Genomic DNA, 10,739 nt, shown 5'->3' on the forward strand with positions numbered 1-10,739 from the left:
GAATATACAAGCCTAATAAGCCTGTTCAGATAAAAACCAGATTTGTAACTCACTTTATATTTTAAAGTCCACAGTAGATGTTTGTAGGGATAATTAAATGCAAGGGTAAAATCGTTAGTTTTAAGTATTATTACTTGTTATTGTAAAACTTTTCAAATAAGTTTAGGAACATATAATTCCTGAGATTGGCCATTGAGAATAAATTCACGTTTTTAGCATGGGGAAAGAATTTAAATCTCTGCATTTATGTTTCTGCTCACAATTTGTCTCAAATTTTCCAGTAACCCCTGCCAATGTATTCAATAAGTAAAAATCTGAATTAAATTACTGTTTGGTTTCTCACTGCTCTGAGAAAGAAATAAATACTGACATTGTTGCGTAAAGCCTCTATGCCCCAATTTCCTCTATCTTATGTTCACCTTTCTTGTACCACTCTCCACTTCACTTGGTTTTCTTCAGCCACATGCTTCTTCATTCTTGCCTATAGGAGATTCATGATTGATTATTTCTTCATTGAGGTTCTGGCATTAGGCTGATTGGATTAATCTATGGAGCAAAGTAATCTGTGAACCAGTTACCCATGTATGTAATATTCTTTCCTTCAAGGAAAGTGATGACATCATTCAAATCCAGGAATATATTTGTCATCTTGACTCTCTACCTCCCTACACCTCTCATAAGCATATTCAGTCAGATTCCAAACGGAGGTACTGAGCATGTTAGGAGGTTTGAAGGTACTGGTAGTCACATAGAACTACCTCTGTAGAGAAGATGGTAAGGTATCCATCAATGACAAATGTGGCAAAGATGTTGAATTTTAGAGGAATATCTTCTCATATCTAGAAAATGACCAAATTTGCATTTAACAGTATAGATTTTAACTTTTTGATTAAAACAGAGACAAAATACCCAGCTCAAACATTTGTTATGAGAAGAAAATGAGATCATATATTAAATGAGAGAAACAAATCAGCCTTAAAATGCAGGTACTGAATAGCTAGATGGACTGTTTGCTACAGCAAGCACACTAGCACTTTTATTTTTTAATAACCTTATTGTGTGGATGTTCACAATCACTCAAAATAGGATAAACCACATGTGCTGAAAACACGCACACATGGACACACAGGCTCTACTAAATATTTACTGCCATAAGATCTTTGAAGAGGTATAAATGAGCCCATTTCTGATAGAATATCAGATAGAATATCAGAATATCTAATAGAATACTTAAAACAGTGTTACGTGTGGCTCATAGCTAGTCTCCGAGGGGGAAAATTGTTCCCAGGGCTGCATCTGTTCCAGAGTCCCCTACATGTTCCATATGCATCCTCAATTGTATCATCAGTTGGGAATGATGTCTTCACATGATTCTCACTCCTCTCTCTACACTCTGGTTTATCAGTAAGGTAAGTGTTAAATAAGTAGCACAAGTAAACCAAGAACCAAATGTAAGCTTTTGCCAGATACAAACCAAAATTTTATTATATTGTATCTATAGTTCATTAAATGCTAAGGAAACAACATGACAGCTGTCACTGTAGGATCCTATATTTTTGAGAAACCAAAGGTAGTTCTTCATATGAAGAACAAAAATTTCTAACATAAAAGGAATGTAAAATTAATAAAGTTCTATTATCTTATTCTAAAGCCAAGTTCATCATTTGCTTTTCCTTTTTCATACCAAAACAGAAAAATGGAGACATATGCATTGTTAGGTACATGGGGTTTTGATTTTATAAATGTGTTTTACTCCAACCCATCTTTTGTAATTTTATACCTTTCCAAGGAACTAAGAGAAATATTGTCTAGCAATGCAGACATAAAATGCAGTGTAAATGTGTGGTAAATTTACATTTTTGGATCCAAGCAAAATTTTGCCAAGGTGCTTCTTTCTGGCATTGACTGCAAACAATACTCAAGACCTATTCTGAGAAATACTTTCTGTTCCTTCTAATTCCTTATACAACAAGACTAGTAGTTTTTCCATTTTCTCTATTCATATTTTCATTTCATAAAGCTCACACTTAATAAATGGCTTGAATCTATACATGTTTTGGAGTATTCAGCACTTAAATTTGTTAAATTTATCCATTACTTTACAGCCATCCACTCACCCACTCATCTATCCAGCATTTACTGAGTATTTACTATGTGCCAGGCAGAGTAAGTTCCACATGCTTGGAGTATATGGAGAATGAACCAAAGATCTCTGCCCTGGTAGAGCTTATATTCTAGCTAATAAGATAGAAACCATCAAAAGTAACTTTAATAAATAACTATATTACAAATATGTTAGGAGATGATAAATTCTATGGAAAAAAGTTTAAGTAGAGCAAGGCAAGTGTATTTACACGTTCTGGTGATAGATGGAACAATGTAGTACTAAATGATGTGGGGAAGGTAGGGTTCATTAAGATACAATTTGAGCAGATACCTGAAGTAGGTTTGTCAGTTGTCCAAATAGCTATTTGGGGCAAGAACATCTAGGCACAAAGGAGAGGTGGGGCACAGTCCTGAAAGTGAGCATTGGCTTGATATGTTTAAGGAAGTTCTTAGATGTCAGTATGGCTGCAGTGTTTAGGGCCAAGGAAAGAGAAGTAGAAGATGAAGGTGGAAGTAATGTGAGCCTAGTTACCTAAAGACTTAGAAGACATTTTAAGGACTTTGGATTCTACTGTGAGGAAATGGCCAGCCATTGTAGTTTTTAGCAGAGGGGTAACATGAACTTACATTTTTGAAGGATTCTGTCAGTTTTGGGTTGCTAGAACAAAACAACAAAGACTGGTATCTTAAACACTTATTCCTCACATTGCTGGAGCATGGGAAATCTAACATCAAAGTGTCAGTAGATTGAATTTCTGTTGAGAACCTGCTTCCCAGCATATAAGCAACTACCTTCTTGCTATATACCCAAATGGCAGAAAGAGAAAGCTCTGGTGTCTCTTCCTCTTCTAATAAGGACACTAATTCCCTCATGGGGCCTCTACCTTCATGACCTTATATAAACCTAATGGCCTCCCAATGGCTTCATCTCCAAATATCATCACATTGGAGATTAGGGCTTCAACAAGTAAAGGGAGTGTGGAGATCACATTCAGTCCATAACAGATTACTTTGGTTTCTCTGTTAATACTAGATTGTAGGAGTGGCAAGGATAGACCTATGGAGACAAATAATCAGGCTATTCCTTGTTTTCATTTTCAGCAAAATAAAATTCTGGTTTACTGTTCAACAACATTGTTTCACACATACATCAAACAGCCCAATGAATAAATAAACAAGCAGCAACTTCATAGAGGAAAAAAAAAGGGAAAAAAATAAACTTTTTATCTTTGGTCTTTTTAGCCATCTCATAGAAAGTAACTACTTATAGTACAACTAAAAACATACAAAAAAAGTTACTGGAATTCTCAGAATAAGATTGTTTTATTGCTTTTGCTTTTTAGAACAAGGTTATTTTCCTCCTTTAAGATCACAATAAACATGATCACACTACAAGTAAAGTCAGAGATAGGACAGGGAACCTTCTGAAGGATGATTTGGTCATCCAAGATCATTAAAAATGACTGACCCCCAACAATATAGAAAAAAATATAAAATGTAAATAAAAAACACAAATTTTCCTTTTTAAAGTGTTTTTAAGGAAAAAAAGAACAAGGCCTTGGATGTTTTGGTTCTTTTTTTCTCCCCTGTTGCAAATTCACGTCGTGGTTGTGTGTGACATCTGAGGGTGGCGCTGCCCAGGATGGGCGGGTGAGACTGTCCATGGTGACCACGTTTAGACTCTGAGGTGGGAAGTAGAGGGTGAATAGGTCGCGATGGTCTTTTTCTCAAGTTTGACTTTTCCTTTTTTGATGTCTAGTCATCTGTGTTGCTTTTCTGCTTCTTGTTGTGGATACTGTCATCCTCATCATCTTCAGCCATCCACTTGCCAGTAGCTGCCTCATCCTCATCTTCATCCTCTTCCTCGCGTCGCCTTCCTCTCCTCCTCCTCATATTCCTCATCATCAGCCTACTGCTCCTCATTTGCCTCATTAGTGTTCCCATCAGCAGGAGCGTCCTTTTCATTCTCCACCTCGTCTACAACTTCCTTCTTCTCCTTTAAGTCCTTGCTGATCTCAGAGCTGGTGCCTGGAGACGTCTGGCTTGATGGGGTCATGCAGGTGATCCAATGCAGGCAGGGGATTAAAAGGAAAGCAAGAGTACGAGGACTCTGGAGTCCTGTACTGGACTGGAGTCCAGTCCTGGCGGAGGAGGTGTACTGTGGATGTGGTTGCAGGGAATCAGGGGCCGGACTGGGGAACAATCTATCCCTTACTTAAATTATGAGATTATATTGGTTCCACCAGGCTAATTTAAGCAGAAGCTATGTAAACTGGTCAAACTCTGGATGTATTTGGTGATGAAACCAATAGGATTTCTTGGAAGTTCCTGATAGGTGAAGTAGGGTTCCAAGGTCATGTATTAAGAAACTGGAAGGATAGAGTTACGATTTATGAGACGGGAGAGGCTGCAGGAAAAAACAATTTGGGGGATGGAGGTGTGAGAATTAAAGTTGTAGTTTGCAGTTGAGGTTCCATTAAAAGGTGAGGTGGAGATTCAGCTAGCTGGATGTATGTCTGGAGATCACAGGAAAGATCAGGGATATGGATATAAACTTAGCAATGAATACACACGATGGCATATAAAGATCCAAGCATAGATGCAGTCAAAACATGGATGAGTATAGATAAAAAATAGTAGATGGTCATGGATTGAATTACATATTAGACTATTCCATATTAGAATATTAAGAACAAAAGAAGAAACTACCAAAGCAGACTGAGAAGGAATAACCAATGAGGTAAGAGAAAATTTCATGTGACGTTTGAAGCTCAGTAAAGTCTACCAAAAAAGGAGTGATAATGATGCTGCTTATAGGTCAAGTATGATGAGAAATGTAAATGGACCATTGGAGTTAGCATTGAGGTTATAGGTGACTTCAATAAGACATTTCTTTTTTTTTTTTTTCAACGTTTTTTATTTATTTTTGGGACAGAGAGAGAGACAGAGCATGAACGGGGGAGGGGCAGAGAGAGAGGGAGACACAGAATCAGAAACAGCCTCCAGGCTCCCAGCCATCAGCCCAGAGCCTGACGCGGGGCTCGAACTCACGGACCGCGAGATCGTGACCTGGCTGAAGTCGGACGCTTAACCGACTGCGCCACCCAGGCGCCCCAAGACATTTCTAACAAACAACTGTATGAATCTCTTCCTGACCTCTTTACCTCTTGCCTACCCATCTTCAATTCTAACTTCTTATTATTATGATTACCAGTTATTAATTTTCCTTTTGTTTCTAATTAAAAAAGGAGTATATGCTAGTTGAATTAGTGAAATAATTTCACACCATTTTCCATACGAACCTAAATGGAAAAATGTACAATTCTATTTATTTAAGGGTCAGGTTTTTAGCTTGTGTTGGCAAAAACTGGTCCTAATTGCTCTAATAGAGAAATATAAATTTGAATATCTTTAGTAGTTGCATTTACATTAATATGTGTAAATCAAAATTTAATCCATTTGTTCTGAACAAATAGTTATTTCCGGTTTTTGTCTCTATACATGGTACTGTAACAGTATTTTCAAATATCCTGATATACCTGTATTTTTGTTTCAGTTGGGTAGTTTTTCAAAAGTTGAATTCATAGTCAAAGCATATGTATATTTTACAGTATAATGGATATTGTTGCACCCTCACTATTAATGGATTTTTATAGGATAATGGATATTGTTGCACCCTCACTAGTAAGTAATGTTTACCATAACTTTACTAGCATTGGATTGTACTGATTTTGTTTTTTTATTTTTTATTGTTTTAGGATTTTCTAATCTGAAAGATATATGAATTGTTGCTGTGGTTTGCATTTCTCTGAATAGTAATCAGGGCAAGCACCATATAATAGTATTTTGATTTTGCTCTTGTGTGAATTACCCATTCTTTCCCTTTGTTCACTTATTTTTTCTCCTTTTTTAAAAAGTTTATTTATTTTGAGAGAGAGTGTGCATGCGTGAGACAGACAGAGAGAGAGGGAGAGACAGAGAATGTGGGATAGGGGCAGAGAGAGACAATCCCAAGCAGGGTCTGCTATGTGAGCACAGAGCCCAATGTGGGGCTCGATCTCACAAACCCTGAGATCATGATCTGGACTTAAATCAAGAGTCAGATGCTTAACAGATTGAGCCACCCAGGCTCCCCCGTCCATTTAATTTTTAAGTAGTATCCCAGAAACTACTTTTTTTCCTACTATAATGTTTTTTAGAACTCCTTTTATTTCTTCCACATATGCAGTTACATCACCTGGGTCAATCCTAGAAAGGTATCTTTTTGCTGCTTCTTTTTTCCTTAAACTTCCTCAGGATTGATGAACTATGTTAATTGTCTCTAAGAAAGCTTTTTCTTTAATTTAGTATTTGTTTGGTTGTCACAACAGAATGGTACTATGCTAGGCACTAAAACCGATATAGTTAAGGAAGTAATGTTCCTTTAACGGTAAAAGAAATGGAAAGTTACAAAGATAATTACTTGAATAGGAGACAACACAGCATGCTCACACAGAGAGTTAAAAGCTTACCAGTTTTTTCAAAGTTCCTCTGTAAGGCATACAACCGCTCATGAGTGAGGAAATATCCCAAAAGAAAGTCTCCATTTGCCACACTGAAGGAGGTTTTCATATCATACTAGTTCCCTGACCTTCACTAAACCATGTTGGAGATGGGAGGCTAGGTATCTGGCATCCTGATAATCAGGTACAACTCATGTCAACACATTCTTGAGTCTCAATTACATAGGTGGGCTGAGAATTTCCCAGTTTTTCAGGTCTCATTTTATTATTTCTCATTTTCAACATTCATTTCTACTTCTCTTCCCTTTCTTTGGGCAAATAAACAAAAGTATTGAATATGTTTGTAGTAGTGACAGGTAAGTTTCACCCTTATCTGTTTGCTCACTTTTTTTTTTCTTATTAACTAATTAACAAGGCAGTGCTGCTCCTCAAGGTTTAAAATGGTCTGTACTTACCAGCCTTTTTTGTAGGTAGATATGGCCGTATGACTAAGTTCTTGCCAATGAAATAGGAGTGGAAGAAATGCATGCTACTTTCACATCATTTACTTAAAAGAAGCATGCTGACCCTTTGTTTCCTCTTTCTGTCTTCCCCTTGAGTTTTACTATGTAGTGGTCAGCCAGCTTCCATCGTGATAATAAAGGCAACTTAGTCTACACAAGATAACCAAACCTAAGAACCACAAGAACCAGAAATTTCAGTGGCTGCAACAGCAATGATTTTGGCCCTGCACTGCCTATCCACCTATATAGTAAAATGAAAACACATAAACTAACCAAAAAAAAAAAATGGTCTTGTTTTGAGCCACAATATTTTGGAGTCTTTTCAAAATATCACAGTAGTCTAGCCAAGGGATTGGCAAACTCTTTGTGTGAAAGGCCAGACAGTAAACATGTTCAGCTTTGCAGGCCTTACAGTTTTTGTTGTGACTACACCATCTGCCCTAAACCTGTCCTTTCAGGGTAAAGGGAGACAGACACAGATAATACAGAAATGGATGAGCATAGCTGTGTTATAATAAAACTTAAAAAAAAAAAACAACTTTTTAGTCATTTGTTTCATGGATATAGTTTGATAGTTTGATGTCTGCTGATCCAGCCCACAATATCATACAATCTTTTTGGTCATACATGTGTTTGAAAAAAATATTTTTGTGTGAATATACATTTGTTTTAAATTTATGTAAATTGTATTGCATTAAAGACATAATTTAAAATTTTGTTAATACCGTAAATTTAAGATTATATTATAATTTGCATTTGTTATTGATTACTTCTGATTATTGCCTGGATTTCCATAATAATTACTTAGGAGACAACTGATATGTTAATATATTGAATCTTCTGATAGATGAAAATGATATAGTTCTCCATTTGTTTAGGTCCTCTTTAGTTTTACAGTTTTTGGTGAGCCAAACTTACACACATATGCTTAAATGTTTGGCTTAGTAATTTGTATGTTTTGACACTATTGTTAGTAGGGCTTTTAAATTTCCATTTCTAGCCATTCAAGCCTATTTACAGAAATGTATTTGAATTTACATATTAACACTATATAACACAACCTTAATTCATCAGTACTTATGGTATCTTTTTCTGTGGATTCCTTAATATTCTCTATAGAGATAATTACTCTGATAGAAAAAAAATAAAATTTTACTTTTTTTCCCAAGTATTTGTGCTTGTATTTCTTCTTTCTCACTTCACTGCACATTCACAAATTTTCAGTAATGAATACAAGTAGTAAGTGTAGACATTCCTTTTTTGTCCCCGATTAAAATGGGAAAGCATTCAAATTTTCATCATTGCCCATTGTGTCCATTGAAAGTGGGTTTGAAGATTGCTCTTAAGCAGAATGAGGAAGTTCCCTTCTATCTTTAGTGTGCTGAGAATTTTATTATAAATAAGTATTGATTTTTGTCAAATGGTATTTCAGCAACCATGGCCCTATGCACATGGTTTTCCTCCTCTATTCTGCTAATATGGTGAATTACATTTTTATAACATCTTTTTTTGTGGGTGAATAATTTTCCACTGTATGGCTATACTACATTTATTTGTCAGTTTATAGACATTAGAATTCATTTCACTTTTTGGCCATTATGAGCATCTGTGTACAAGTTTTTATATGAACATATGCTGTCATTTCTCCAGCAGAATCTAGAGCAATGATTGGGTTATAAATTAACTGGATGTTTAGCTTTAAGGCAGTGCCATGCCATTTCGCAAAGAGGTTTCGCCATTTTACCATTCCCACGCAATATAAGAGTTCTGTCTCCTACCATCTCTATCCTAAACACTTGTACTTACAGACTGCTGTCTGCTGGGTCACTTCATGCTTTTCTCAGTTAACTGCATTTTATCAAAACTCATTGGAACTGTCCAAAGATCAGTTTTTGCCACTTATACTGTAATCACTATGTTTAATTAAATGTTATGTCAACAATTAAAAATGAATGCAAATAAAGAATTTGTTTTCTTGAAATCTAAGATGAATTCTTTAGAAGGACTTCAAAAAAGCTAGTTAATAAAAGAACGCAGACAAATTAAGCATGGACAAGATAATGTAAGAGATTAGATGGAACTTCACAAAATTGCAAGAGGATTCTACACTCAATTTACTTTGGAAGTTTCTGGATATTTCTCTACCACTTTTAAGAAAATAAATTGGAAATCATAATTGATATTTTATGGGAATAGTTACAAAAATGAAAGAAAAAACTTAAGAAGAAGAAGAAGAAGAAGAAGAAGAAGAAGAAGAAGACGACGACGTCTCCCTCCCTTCAAAAAACTCTATTCAGTGGATATGTTTATCAAAAAAGCATGCGCCTATATGAAGATTGATAAATGAATACATACAGGTGTTTATGTTAACATAAAATGTTTAAGAGTTTATTTTGTATTTTGATGATTCTCTATGTTTAATTAACCGTTAGTCAATGAACTACAACTAAGAAAACTATCAAGCATTTTATATCATTACATTGTCCTTGATCTTAGAGAAGGCATGTATTTTGCTGTTCTCCTCTTAAAATTTTATTTTCTGGATGTCAATCTCCCATCAAAATGGTGAAACTCATAAAATAAAATAATGGAAATAAAGAGGACTTGATCAAAAATGGGGTTGAGTATATTCAAGGCATATGTTGCTAAATTTGCTGGGCATATGTTGTTCAGTTTAAAAATCATTGGATGAATGAGTGAAACAAACAGAATAAAAACTAGATTTCAACTTCTTGTTTGAAGTTGAAATGATAAAATATTTATCATGGTAGAAATATCTTATATGAATAACAATATATGTGGTAAAACAAATGTGCTGATATTTAAGTACTCATGTGTGTTCATAAATTAAGTCACTCATATACAAGGGATACTCCTCAGTAACAATTAACTGAACATATTCAAAGTCCTAAACATATAAAGGCAAAGAAAAACATAGTGGAAATTTTTAAAAAATTTTTTTAATGTTTATTCATTTTTGAGAGACAGAGAGAGACAGAGCATGAGCGGCAAAGGGGCAGAGAGAGGGAGACACAGAATCCGAGGCAGGCTCCAGGCTCTGAGCCATCAGCACAGAGCCAAAGCAGGGCTCAAACTCACAGACTGCAAGATCATGACCTGAGCCAAAGTCAGTCGCTCAACTGACTGAGCCACCCAGGTGCCCCTATAGTGGAGTTTTTTAAGGGCTTGACAAAAGAGAAAGATAGGAGTAGGTCTGATATGGTAACATAAATTTCTAGGACTGTCTATAAATAGAACTTTTTAAATACACCATTTTTTAACATTTTATATTAAAACAATGGAAAGGTACCACAGAGAGTTCCTATATACCTAGCAAACTCTTTATTATCTGCTAACATTAGTAAGGTACAGTTGTCACATTAATGGAGTGGTACTGATGCACTGTTATGAAGTAAAGTCCATACTTAAAGTAGATTTCCTTAGTTTTTCCCTAATGTTCTTTTCCATTTGAGGATACCACATTATATTTGGTCATTATGTCTCATTAGGTCATGGCAGGTTTTCAGGTTCTTCCTTTGCTTTTGTTTGTTTTATTTTGTTTTGATAATTTTGATAACTTTGAATAATAATGGCCTGATTTTATATATATATATATATATATATATAT

General features: G+C 35.3%; 2 pseudogenes; one reads left to right on the forward strand and one right to left on the reverse strand.

Annotated features, from left to right (window-relative positions):
• Positions 1 to 3,743: 3,743 nt before the first annotated feature.
• Positions 3,744 to 4,162, reverse strand: LOC125922388 (prothymosin alpha-like; annotated as a pseudogene).
• The window catches only part of LOC125922389 (protein SET-like), a 79,916-nt pseudogene continuing 73,337 nt past the window's right edge, over positions 4,161 to 10,739 (forward strand).

The sequence above is a fragment of the Panthera uncia genome, chromosome B1 (assembly GCF_023721935.1).
Source record: "Panthera uncia isolate 11264 chromosome B1, Puncia_PCG_1.0, whole genome shotgun sequence".
Classification (NCBI taxonomy): Eukaryota; Metazoa; Chordata; class Mammalia; order Carnivora; family Felidae; genus Panthera; species Panthera uncia.